Source organism: Adiantum capillus-veneris, chromosome 10 (genome assembly GCF_014529385.1).
Source record: "Adiantum capillus-veneris isolate H3 chromosome 10, ASM1452938v2, whole genome shotgun sequence".
NCBI lineage: Eukaryota > Viridiplantae > Streptophyta > Polypodiopsida > Polypodiales > Pteridaceae > Adiantum > Adiantum capillus-veneris.
Window position 1 is genome coordinate 58,479,803 of NC_140940.1, and position 11,219 is coordinate 58,491,021.

An 11,219-nucleotide genomic window follows, 5' to 3' on the forward strand; every position below is an offset into this window, starting at 1 on the left:
AGAGCCTCCACCGAAGGAACGAGAAAGAAGCGAGTCTCCCGCCACCTCGGCGAGATGGCTCCACGAAGACGGCGGGCTAAACGCTCTCCATCACCACCAAAGCGGAGAAGACCATCGTATTCTTCTCCTCACCAATTCAAAGAGGGATGATAAAAAGCAAGAGAAGAAAAAGGCGAGAAAGAGGACACCCTCTTCTCCATCTTCTTCATCCTCTTCCTCTTATGAAAGCTATGGTGAAGATGACAAAGATCAAAACAAGAAAAAGGCGAGAAAGAGGTCACCCTCTTCTCCACCTTCTTCAAATTCTTCACCTTCTGAAGAAAGTGATGGTGCAATTTTTGAACCATCAAAAAGAAGAGGCCATAGGAAATCCTATGCCGCATGGAAGAGGTCGTCCAAGCTAAAGAAATTCAAAGAGGGAGGGAAGAGCATCTCTTTCCTTACCTATGATGGCACCTTCGGTGCTACGGACAAAGTCTTGGCCTTTATCCAGCAATTCGATGCGGCGTTTGGAGATGAGGGCTTCACGGAGTCCTCTAAGCTTCGCCATGTAGCTATGCACTTTCAAAAGTCCGCCAGACAATGGTGGTCTAGCCTACGAGCCAACGGTGAAGCTCCACGAACATGGAAGGCTTTAAGAGCTTCCATTATGAAGCAATTTTTGGCCACCGATGCCAAAGACAAAGTACTCACCGAATGGCGAAGCTTAAAGCTCTCTCCCAATGAATCCATCCACAAATATGTAGACAAGTTTTGGGACCTACAACTCAAAGCCACTATCTTCAAAAAGTTGGATTTTGGAGAGAAAAAGCAACAATTTTGTGCGGGCTTAACCGAAGAAATGGCGGAGTATGTCAACTCCCAAAGGCCACGTACCATATTGGCGGTAATACACCATACTATGGTGGCCTCTCGAATCAATTTCCAAACGGGAGGTAAAAGAAATAATAAGCCCCCGGAAAACAAGGGTTCCAATGAGCCTAAGGGGAAGGACAATGTCCAAAAGTCTCCTAAGGGCAATTCCAACAAAGCTAAAGAGAAGGGTGTTTACAAAGGAAAGAATAAACTCTCTCCTGAAGAGCTTGAGCGTTATCGTAAGGATAACCGGTGTTTCAAGTGCGGCGAACAAGGGCATGCGTACCGCGCTTGTCCCCAAAAGAACAACCGCCAAGATCCTCCTAGAGCTTCTTTGGTTGAAATCCAAGAGGAGGAGATTCACCAAATTCACCACAAAGGATCTCCTCTATGCCATGCTTGGGGAAAGGTAAGAGAACATGATGCTTTTATTCTCTTTGACCCTGGTTCTACTCACAATTTCATATCTATGGAGTTAGCCACCAAGCTAGGCATACAATCCTACGAGATGGGAGATATCCCGCAGACAGTGCCTTCAAGGGCAAGAAGCTTCAGTCACTCCCTTAATCGGGAAATTGAGGCTTCATGTCCAAGGCTATGTGGACAAAGAGGACTTCTTTATCTCTCCTCTCAAGCATGAGGATGTAATCCTAGGGGCACCATGGTTTGACCGCCTGGCTGCTGATGTTAAATTTCCTGAAAGGAGAATCTCCTTTAAGTTCAGGGAAAAAGACATGTATATAGATGCTAAGGAGATGGGTAACACCATCCCCATTGTATATACACCAGCTTTCAACAAGTCAATAAAGAGCTCTATTTCCGTGTACATGATTTTTGTTAAAGATTCTCAAAATGAACCTAATGCTTTAGCAAAAGAAAATAAAAGCAACCAAAAGGAATTAGAGTTATCCAATTTTCTCAAGGGGTTTCAAGATGTTTTTATTGACGACATCCCTTGTGAGCTACCTCCTAAACGAGGTAATGACGACCATGCAATTGAACTTCTTCCAGGAAGTTCACCGCCTAACAAACCTCCTTATAGAGTTTCTCAAGCTCAACAAGAGGAGATTATGCGGCAAGTGCATGAGTTAGTTGAGAAGGGCATGGTTAGGCCTAGCTCATCTCCATTTTGCTCACCTGTGCTATTAGTGCAAAAGAAAGACGGCACATATCGTATGTGTGTCGACTATAGAGCACTAAATAGGATCACTATCAAGAATAGGTTTCCCGTTCCACGGGTAGAAGACCTATTTGATAAGCTACAAGGATCGACCTACTTCAGTAGGATTGACCTAAAAAGTGGCTATCATCAAATAAGGATAGTTGATCAAGACATTGTAAAGACCGCATTTCGTACTACATTTGGTCTTTACGAATACATTGTCATGCCTTTTGGCTTGACCAATGCACCAGCCACATTCAACCGCTTGATGGAGAAGCTATTCAGGCCTCATCGAACCTTCACTGGAGTGTTCTTTGATGATATTATCATCTACTCTAATTCATTGGAGGAACACAAGCAACACCTCCAGGTAATATTTCAAGTTTTAAGAGAGAATAAACTTTATGTTAATCGAAAGAAAAGTGAATTTTTCTTGCAAGAGATTCAGTATTTAGGTCACGTTATCTCTCAAGATTGCATCCAAATGGATCCATCCAAGTTAGAGGTAATAAAAGGATGGCCTAAACCAAGGAATCTTCATGAACTAAGAAGCTTTATAGGTATGTGTGCATACTATAGACGCTTCATAGAAAAGTTCTCACAAATTGCGGGACTATTACATGACCTAACAAAGAAAAGTGTTAGGTATACGTGGTCTGCTAAGGAGAACAATGCTTTCGAAAAGCTTAAAGAAAAGCTTATCTCTCAACCTGTGCTTACACTACTGGATCTCTCAAAACCATTTGAGGTCCAATGTGATGCTTGTGGTGATTGCCTTGGGGCTGTTTTGCTCCAAGAAGGGTACGCCATAGGCTATGAGAGTCGAAGGCTCGACCCTGTTGAGCAAGCTCTAGGCATATACGAAAAAGAACTCCTTGCAGTTCTACATGCCTTAGACTCATGGAAGCACTATTTATTGGGGACTCCTTTCATTCTGCGAACGGATCACCAAAGTCTTAAGTACTTCATGACGCAGACCAAGCTCTCCGACAAACAAATGAGGTGGGCAAATTTCCTTTCGCAATTTCATTTTCATATTGCTCACATTGCTGGCAAGCATAATCAAGTAGCCGATGCACTCTCAAGACGACCGAGAGTGAATGCGGTTTCCATAGAAACTCACAATGATCTATCTTCAATGATAGATGAGTATGCTATTGATCCCGATTTTAGAGATGTGATTTCAGCCCTTGCATTAGGGAAGAAAGAAGAACCATTTACTTTACAAGATGGTTATCTTCTCTATGGAAATAGACTATGCGTTACTAACTCACTACGTGAGAAAGTAATGTATGAATCTCATGCTCCCTCATATGCGGGGCATAGAGGGATTCAGTCTACCTTAAAGGGAATTGAAACATATTTCTATTGGCCTACCATGAAAGTGAACATACACGAGTATGTTTCCAAATGTGTGGTATGTCAAAAGACAAAATTTGATAGAGGGAAGCAACCTGGATTGCTTCAACCCTTGCCAATTCCTAATTCACCTTGGGAGAGCATATCCATGGATTTTATCTTTGGATGCCTAAGTCTATCCATGGGAATACGGGGATATGGACGAAAATAGACAGGTTCAGTAAACAAGGTCATTTCATACCTGTCAAAAAGACTATCAAAGCCCATCAAATGGCAACCCTCTTCATTTCACAAATTTTCAAGTACCATGGCTTTCCAATGTCCATAGTGTCGGATAGAGATCCTAGAATGAACAGTAATTTCTAGAAGGGTCTCTTTGAGAATTTAGGAACAAGGCTAAACTTCTCTTCGGCCTATCATCCACAAACTGATGGCCAAAGTGAAATAGCTAACCTAACCATTCTCGATCTACTAAAAGCCTATGTAACGGAAGTAGATCAAAGATCCCAATGGGAGAAGTACTTACCCTTAGTAGAGTATGCTTACAATAACACTGTACATACTTCCACAGGAAAAGTACCTTTCGAGGTAATTGAGGGAAGATCAAAAAGTCCCTTGCTACTTAAGGTACATGGGAAGATCTTCGTTGCAGATGAGTATAGCCGAGACCTACAAGAATCTTTCCAAAAGATTAAGGATGCTATCTCTATCTCACAGCAAAGGCAAAAGGCTGCTGCTGACAAGCACAGAAGAGCCCAAGCCTTTAAAGAAAACGATTGGGTCTTGTTAAAGTTTCCCAAGGCTCGATTAAGGCACACGACGGGCAAGAATCCTACGGGCCACCAAAAGTACTATGCTAAACTTGCAAAAAGGTACTATGGTCCCTTCCAGATTCTTAGGCCAATCAATGAGATGGCCTATCAACTTAAGTTGCCCAATCATTGGCTCATACACAATGCTTTTCATGTGAGCCTATTAAAGCCTTACAAAGGAGAGCCACCTCAAGAACCAACTATTGAAGACCCACCGGAGATCGAGGACCACGAGGAGGTGCTGCAGCCCGAGTCCATTCTCCGACATGAAGACAAGGTATTAAGAGGCGGTAAGACTATCCGACGATATCTTATTAAGTTTAAGAATTATCCTTTTGAAGATGCTAGATGGATGCAAGGCATACAATTAAAGGATAACCTAAACCTTGTCAATGCTTACAATGCTTCCCAAGAGTAAGCAAATGTACAAAATGTTAAAAATGAACAAAATTTTTGTCTTATAAGACTCTCTTTTTCTTTATTTGTGCACAAAAATGAAGTAGTATGCATGCTTAGATCAAGTTTGCGGAGACGACGTCTCCCAAACACCAAGTAGAGCTTGTCACTCTACTATGGAAGACTGATAGGACTAATGTGCAGACATGCTTGCGGCAGCCTCAGGCTCTCAAGCGCCAAATGGACTAGTCATCCATTATGGAATGATGTCGTAGGGTAACATAGGGATCCTCTACCCGCTAAGAAAAGGACTCATGAATATGCTTTATCTTCTCTACACCATAGTCGAGGACGACTATGATTTCAATAGAGAGGTAATGCCATAATAATCAATATCTAATTCTCCTAAATGATTTTCTCATATTAAACTGATCATTTAATGTGGGGAAGTGCCAAGGGAGAAAAAGCTAGAATATTGGTTAAGCTAGCACACCGGCCACAGTAGGGATCCAAAGGAGGGAAAAATGGGATCCAAAGGGGGGGCCATCTGCAAAAGAGCCATGTGCAACAATGGGCCAAAAAGACCCTAAGGTTCAGCCCATTAAGACTTCCAAAGTGCTAAGGTTCCAAAATTCAAAGGTTGTGTCCAAAGGTCAACCCTAGGGAAAATTGGATGCTTTGTGTGTGCCCTAAAAATCTTTGCACATCCCTACATGGGAGGGGGCGAGCCCCAAAGGTAGGGGATGAGAGAGAAAGCCACACACACACACACACAGGCTCCCTTTACACAAAGGGAATGAGGGACACATGTCAGCTCCCTAGGCCAGATGCCCACAAGGTGTGCCCAATTCCTATTGGAAGACCCTTGAAGTGGAACAATGAGAATTAAGCTAGAGTAAATGTAGTTTAATTAATTTAAAAACATTTAATAAAAGAAACCAATGAGAATTAAGTCTCCTAGAAGACTATTGGGAAGTCTCCCAAAGGGTCCAATGAGCATTCAGAAGCCTCATGGCTTGCCTGATTTCTATTGGCCAGGAGACAAAGGGGTCCAATGAGAGTTTTGTTTAATTATTTAATTACCTAAAGCTCTCACAAAAGGGGAAAGGGGGACACATGTCCGAAGGCTATCACTTATGCTGCTTAATTCCTATTGGCTTAACCTGGGGAGGTCCAATGAGGCAAAATCCAGACCTAATTAGCAGCTAGGGCTCGCCCAAGAGAGAGAGGGGGCTGATTTTTGCTTGGCATTGACACACACACACTTACACTTGACCATGTGTGAAGGAAGAATACTCTATCTCCTCCCAAGCTTTAATGGAGAGCTCATCACCTACTCCAAGCTTGTGAGATAGAAGCCTACATCAACACTCTCTTGGCATGTGGATGCAAATCCAACCAAGAGCCAAGCTTCAATGCATGCTCATCTCCTCTACCAAGCTAATTACTAAGCTAAGCTATCCTAATATGAGTGATTATGTGAGGAGATGTACATCTTTCTTGTAAGATACTCCTTCTTCCTCTCAATCCACTCTCATACCCTGCTAGCTCTCACCATCTTCGAAGGTGTGTGAGGTCTTGGGTCTGAGAACGGGGATAATTCAAGTTGTGTTTGATTAAGTGTTTTGCTTAGTGTATGAAGCTTCCATCTTCATTGCACTAGCTAGTCTTGAAGGAACACAAAGAATTGTATTGTACAATGTCTCTCTTGATGGGAGAAACCATAATACAAAGCCTTTTGGAGGGGGGACCGGCTCCATACAAAATCCGGTCCTCAACTGTTGTCAATAGCTTAATTTCTCTCTCTTTTGAAAGTATTGTCGATGCTATCTAACTAGGTGTTATGCTTTTTGTTGCTCTCTCCACCCAAGCACTCTTGTAATTCTCATTAGGAATCTATTTTAATGAAATGCCCACTATGTTCATGCTAATTTCCGCTACACATAAGTTATTAGGCCATTAAATGATACAAGAGCCATAGTTTGCCACCTCACATGGGACTCAACATAAACAAATAGCACAATCACCTTGGTTAGTGTTCTTTCACGTGATATGACAACACACATAGTTACAACTTAATAACAAAATGACAAGGGACCAAAAAAACCAAACCACCACACGCTATGCTTTTGCAAGGAAAATTTGCCTAAAAGGGATAAGGCCATGATGGTTAAACTAAGAAGCCAAGGACAATTGTCTCTAGGCCAAGCGCTATATTCTTGATACAAGGGTAAGGTGGTCTAGAAGATCATTGTGAAGAAACCAACAAGCTGGAAAGAGAAACCCTAGCTTTGGGAAGATGATGGAGAAAACCACCCAACCATAGATTGTAGAGATTATGAGGGATCTCCAACCCCTGGTGCCTATATATAATGTGCAAACCCTAACTTAGTGAATACTCTCTAGCACCACTACAAGTGACTCTCAACACTACAACCATGTTAGCCCTACTAAGGCTAACAATTCTCACACCCACTAAACCCAATCATATCCGTCGGACTCACCTCCCCTAGTGTTGCTACGTCCGATTGATTCAATGCTCAAGTAGTACAAGTTATGTAACAAGTCACTTGTTTCCTTCTTAACATGCTCATCTCATGGATCCCACGACATGGGCCTCATAGAGACCCCGTCAGAGATAAGTCTTGAGGGTCATCGTCCTCCACTTTGCACATGCCATCCGGCTCGTACACAACTCTTTGCACCTCCTAAACGCCTTTTCCAAGACCTTTTTAACTTCCCCATGTTTTGACAAGTTCAAACCCTAAGCTTGCAGGGCCCACTGTACTCGCAAATTATCAACCTATTAAGTCCATTCCCAGGGCAAAGGTTATCTACACAATAATGACTTGCCTGCAAGCAATAGAAATATAAACCCATTCCCATATGCATTCCATGCTCCTAACATACAACAAGGATCAGTTTTCTAAGCACTTTATTTATGGAAGCTAGAATTCAATGTATAAATGGATTGCACATCAAGGTAATCACAATGTATTCAATCGAAGCAAGCATGTTTTCTTCTCTATTCAAACCCCATCCACAACAAGGATGAGTTGCAAGCATGCATTCTTCTCTACTCAAACCCCAAGCACAACAAGGATGAGTTGCAAGCACTGTCTATAGAAGCAAGAGTTGAATGCACAGATGGACCGATGATTAATCATGCCAACAAGTCTCTAGCTAGCTAAACATTCACATACTAAAACTAATCACAAAACATAATTAACAATGAGAGACGCACATGGAGAGAAATCCTTCTTTGATTAATTATGCATATAGACAGACAGTGAGGCTAGAAGGCTCTTTGCACACATTCTCAATATCCTACTTAACACTTAGCCCTATCCATTAGCTTCTACTGGCTTTTAATAACGTTTTACTCCAGTAGACACACTTGGCTTAACGGACAATAAAAACCAAGAGATGGCTTAATTACAAATAGGAGCCGAGATGAGCCTAAATGTGGCTAGCTTGATTACAAAAGGATTCTTACAAAAATAGCTTTTACGATTGGAAATTTTCCAATCTCCAACTCTTTCCTAGAAATTTTCCATTACATCCTTGCCTCTTCAACATCCCATTCCCGGTTTTTGCTCCCAAAATGTTCTCCTTTAACAAAAAGCTTAGCGTAAACATCTTTCTTTCTTGATGCTGCAAATATCTTCCATCTCAGCAAAATCATTGTCACAACAAGAAAACATTACAATAGAATCACAGTTTGCATACCTCATGCGTGGGACTCAACATAAACAAATAGCACCATCACCTTGGTTAGTGTTCTTTCACATGATATGACAACACACGCATAATTACAAATTAACAACAAATTGACGAGGGACAAAAGAAACGAATAAAAATACCCTTGTCATGACCCATGCTCTAATAACGGTTCAGAAAACACAAGGGATCCCTTAGATTAGGGTTCACTCCAAATACATAATAAATAATTAAATTTGTATATTTCCCTAAGCAATTATTATTACAAAAAAAAACACCAAAAGAACTAGTCATGTTCTTTTTTCCTAAGAAAAAAGAAAAGTTTAACTTGGATTAATCATGGAAAAATCTTGAAGCAACTTTTATTTTGTAGCTAAGGCAAAGTAAGCCCCCATTTTAAATGTAAAGTATACTTTGATAAATGGAGCCTTGCAAGTGCCTTTCCCCAAGACAGAGCGCCTTTTAGGTGCCACCTTTCATGAGCGAAAGGCACCTCATATGTACCTTGTATGGGCATTCACCCTAGAGGTAGAGGTACCTTCCAAGCAATGTTCGGGAAAAATGTGTCTCAGCTTAATATCGTGCCGTTTTCAATTTCAAAAATGCCGATTGAGGGCAAGGGGATTCTGCCCCAAAATAGAGAAAAATAGTGTAAAACCCCAAAAAAAAGACCTAACTTTCTAAAATTTCCTCTTGACAAAATCAAGAAAAGGAATTTTGTATGTTTGGAAAAAACGCTTTTTCCCGAGCACTGCTTCCAGGTGGATTTCCCCACCAAAATACGTTAGGACAACTCTTTAAAAATGCCATAACTTTCACATGGTTTGTCCTCCAGCCACCATGTGTCATGGTCTTGTTGCAAAAGCTTTCCTGTTCCCACTTGTGGATGCCATGGCAGCTCTGTATTCATAAAAGGAGGATACCTGGCGACACCAACTTTCCCGGCCCAATCAAAGTCGATGAATTTGATGTCGAAGCTGCCCCCATCGTCTCTTTTGACCATGACATTGGGTGGCCTCATGTCGCCATGTGCTACTTGGCAGCCGTCAATCGGGATGGATAAAGCTCGTTTCAATGCTGTAGTTATTGCTGCTTGTAGTTCGTGCTTTGCAGCCCCATCCATAGCTTTGAGCAAAGACAAAGAAGGGTTCCAATCTGCAAGATACTGCATCTCCACCTCCAGCCAGCCCCCTGCAATTGGCTTACAACCAAACAAAAGGGGGGCCCAGCCTGCCTTTGCCCAGATCCTATGGACTTCCTCTCCATATCGCCTGCAATATTTAAAGATCCTGCGTTCTCCATCGTCACGAGTGACAATGAAGATCAATTTGTTGCCAATCTTGACACTCCGCCTCCCCTGCAAAGGATAGGGAATATCCTTGGGGGTGATTGTGTTAACCGATGGATGTGTTTCTATATTGTAGGAGTGCAAGGCAGTTAGTCCCTTCTTCAAAGCGCGCATGGCCCTGCAGAGTGTAGCCAGATCCGTCCGGTCATGCTCAGTGTAGAAGCAGTTCATGAAGGGAGTGAGAGGCTGCCATGCCACTTTCTCAGAAAAAACGAGACCTCCTATCCTGATGGTGGCGCCGATGACTTCAATGAAGAAGCATGGAAGCAGCTCTGTTTCAGCATGTAGTGAGCCGACATATAAGGCAAAAGATTGAAGCCTCAGTGCCAATGTGCCTCCCTTTTCCAACTTTAGCTCCCCCAAGGCTACCCAGTTGTCACCTGCTATTACTGTTGCATCGGTCATAACTTTTTTCATTTGACATGTAATCATATCTACTGCAACAGTATGACCAAGAAAACCTCCAATTTTCCGGTTAAATGCAATCTGGAACTCTGCTTCATTATGAAACACCTCCGCCCTCCCTAACACACTGAAGCAAAGCTCTCCGACAAAGTTGCACACATCATCATCGAGTGGGGCACTCACATTGCTGAAATCATCAAGAAACTCCCCAAACAAGGGGTGGGCTAACGACAGGGGAAGAGGCGGCTGTGCAACAGCAGGGAAGCAACACTCATATAACGGCTCGTCAGCCCGCATCTGAACCTTGTACAGTCCCTCTTCCTCCACAGTCGAAGCGGACCAATGAAGCCAAGCATTTTGTTACCTTGTATTAGAGTTTCGATCTCCTTGATCTGGGAACGGATGGTCCCCACTTCATCAAGCCCTTCTGCCATGCGCTCTTGTGCTTGTAATAGAGATTTGGCCTCCTCTCGTTCCCTAAGGAGGAACTCACGCTCCACACTTTCTGCTTTTACTAAATTTAATGTATGAGTAACCACAGCGGAAAAAAGGTCGTTTATCTGCTCGTCAAGCTGGTCACGTCTGGCAAGTTTGCGCTGCAGTAGCAAGAGCTGCTCCTGTGCATCTGCCAATTGCACGGCCTTGTGTGCCTCTGCATCCCGCTTTCGCTTCGCTGGGCTCATCTTGGACAAACCCTACCAAAGTGTTGCTAACCCTATCATAAAATCCTGGTTAGATTTTGAGCTTGCCTTAACGAAAACCGGAAATTTACACAAGTTTTAGTGTAAATACCGGCAAAAGCTTCAAATTTTGACCAGAAAATCGGTAGAATTTCAAGTTTGCCCTTATTTCCTTCGGTTAGGGAAAATGTATTTTTCTAGCCCTGGTGGGGTTGTATTTTCAAGATTTTTTTGATAGATCTAAAATGTTGATTGGTTGAAATAAGATAGTGGATACTCATTTAGACGGCCAGTGTGTAAATATAATGATGGACTTGTTTGATTCACTCTCTTTGTAGTTTGGTAGTGGAGCACCATTGAGTCTTAGTGCGCGTGCGCTCTCTCTTTCTCCCTCTCTCAATTTTTTCTTGTTCTCTTTCTAAACAACGAGGAAAAGTATCCATCAGAGTCCTCTGACTCATCACTCTCTCTTTTGCCTCAAT

At 42.4% G+C, this 11,219-nt stretch overlaps 1 pseudogene; it reads right to left on the reverse strand.

Annotated features, from left to right (window-relative positions):
• Positions 1 to 9,488: 9,488 nt before the first annotated feature.
• LOC147448909 (uncharacterized) lies at positions 9,489 to 10,748 on the reverse strand (annotated as a pseudogene).
• Between the last annotated feature and the right edge of the window lie 471 nt (positions 10,749 to 11,219).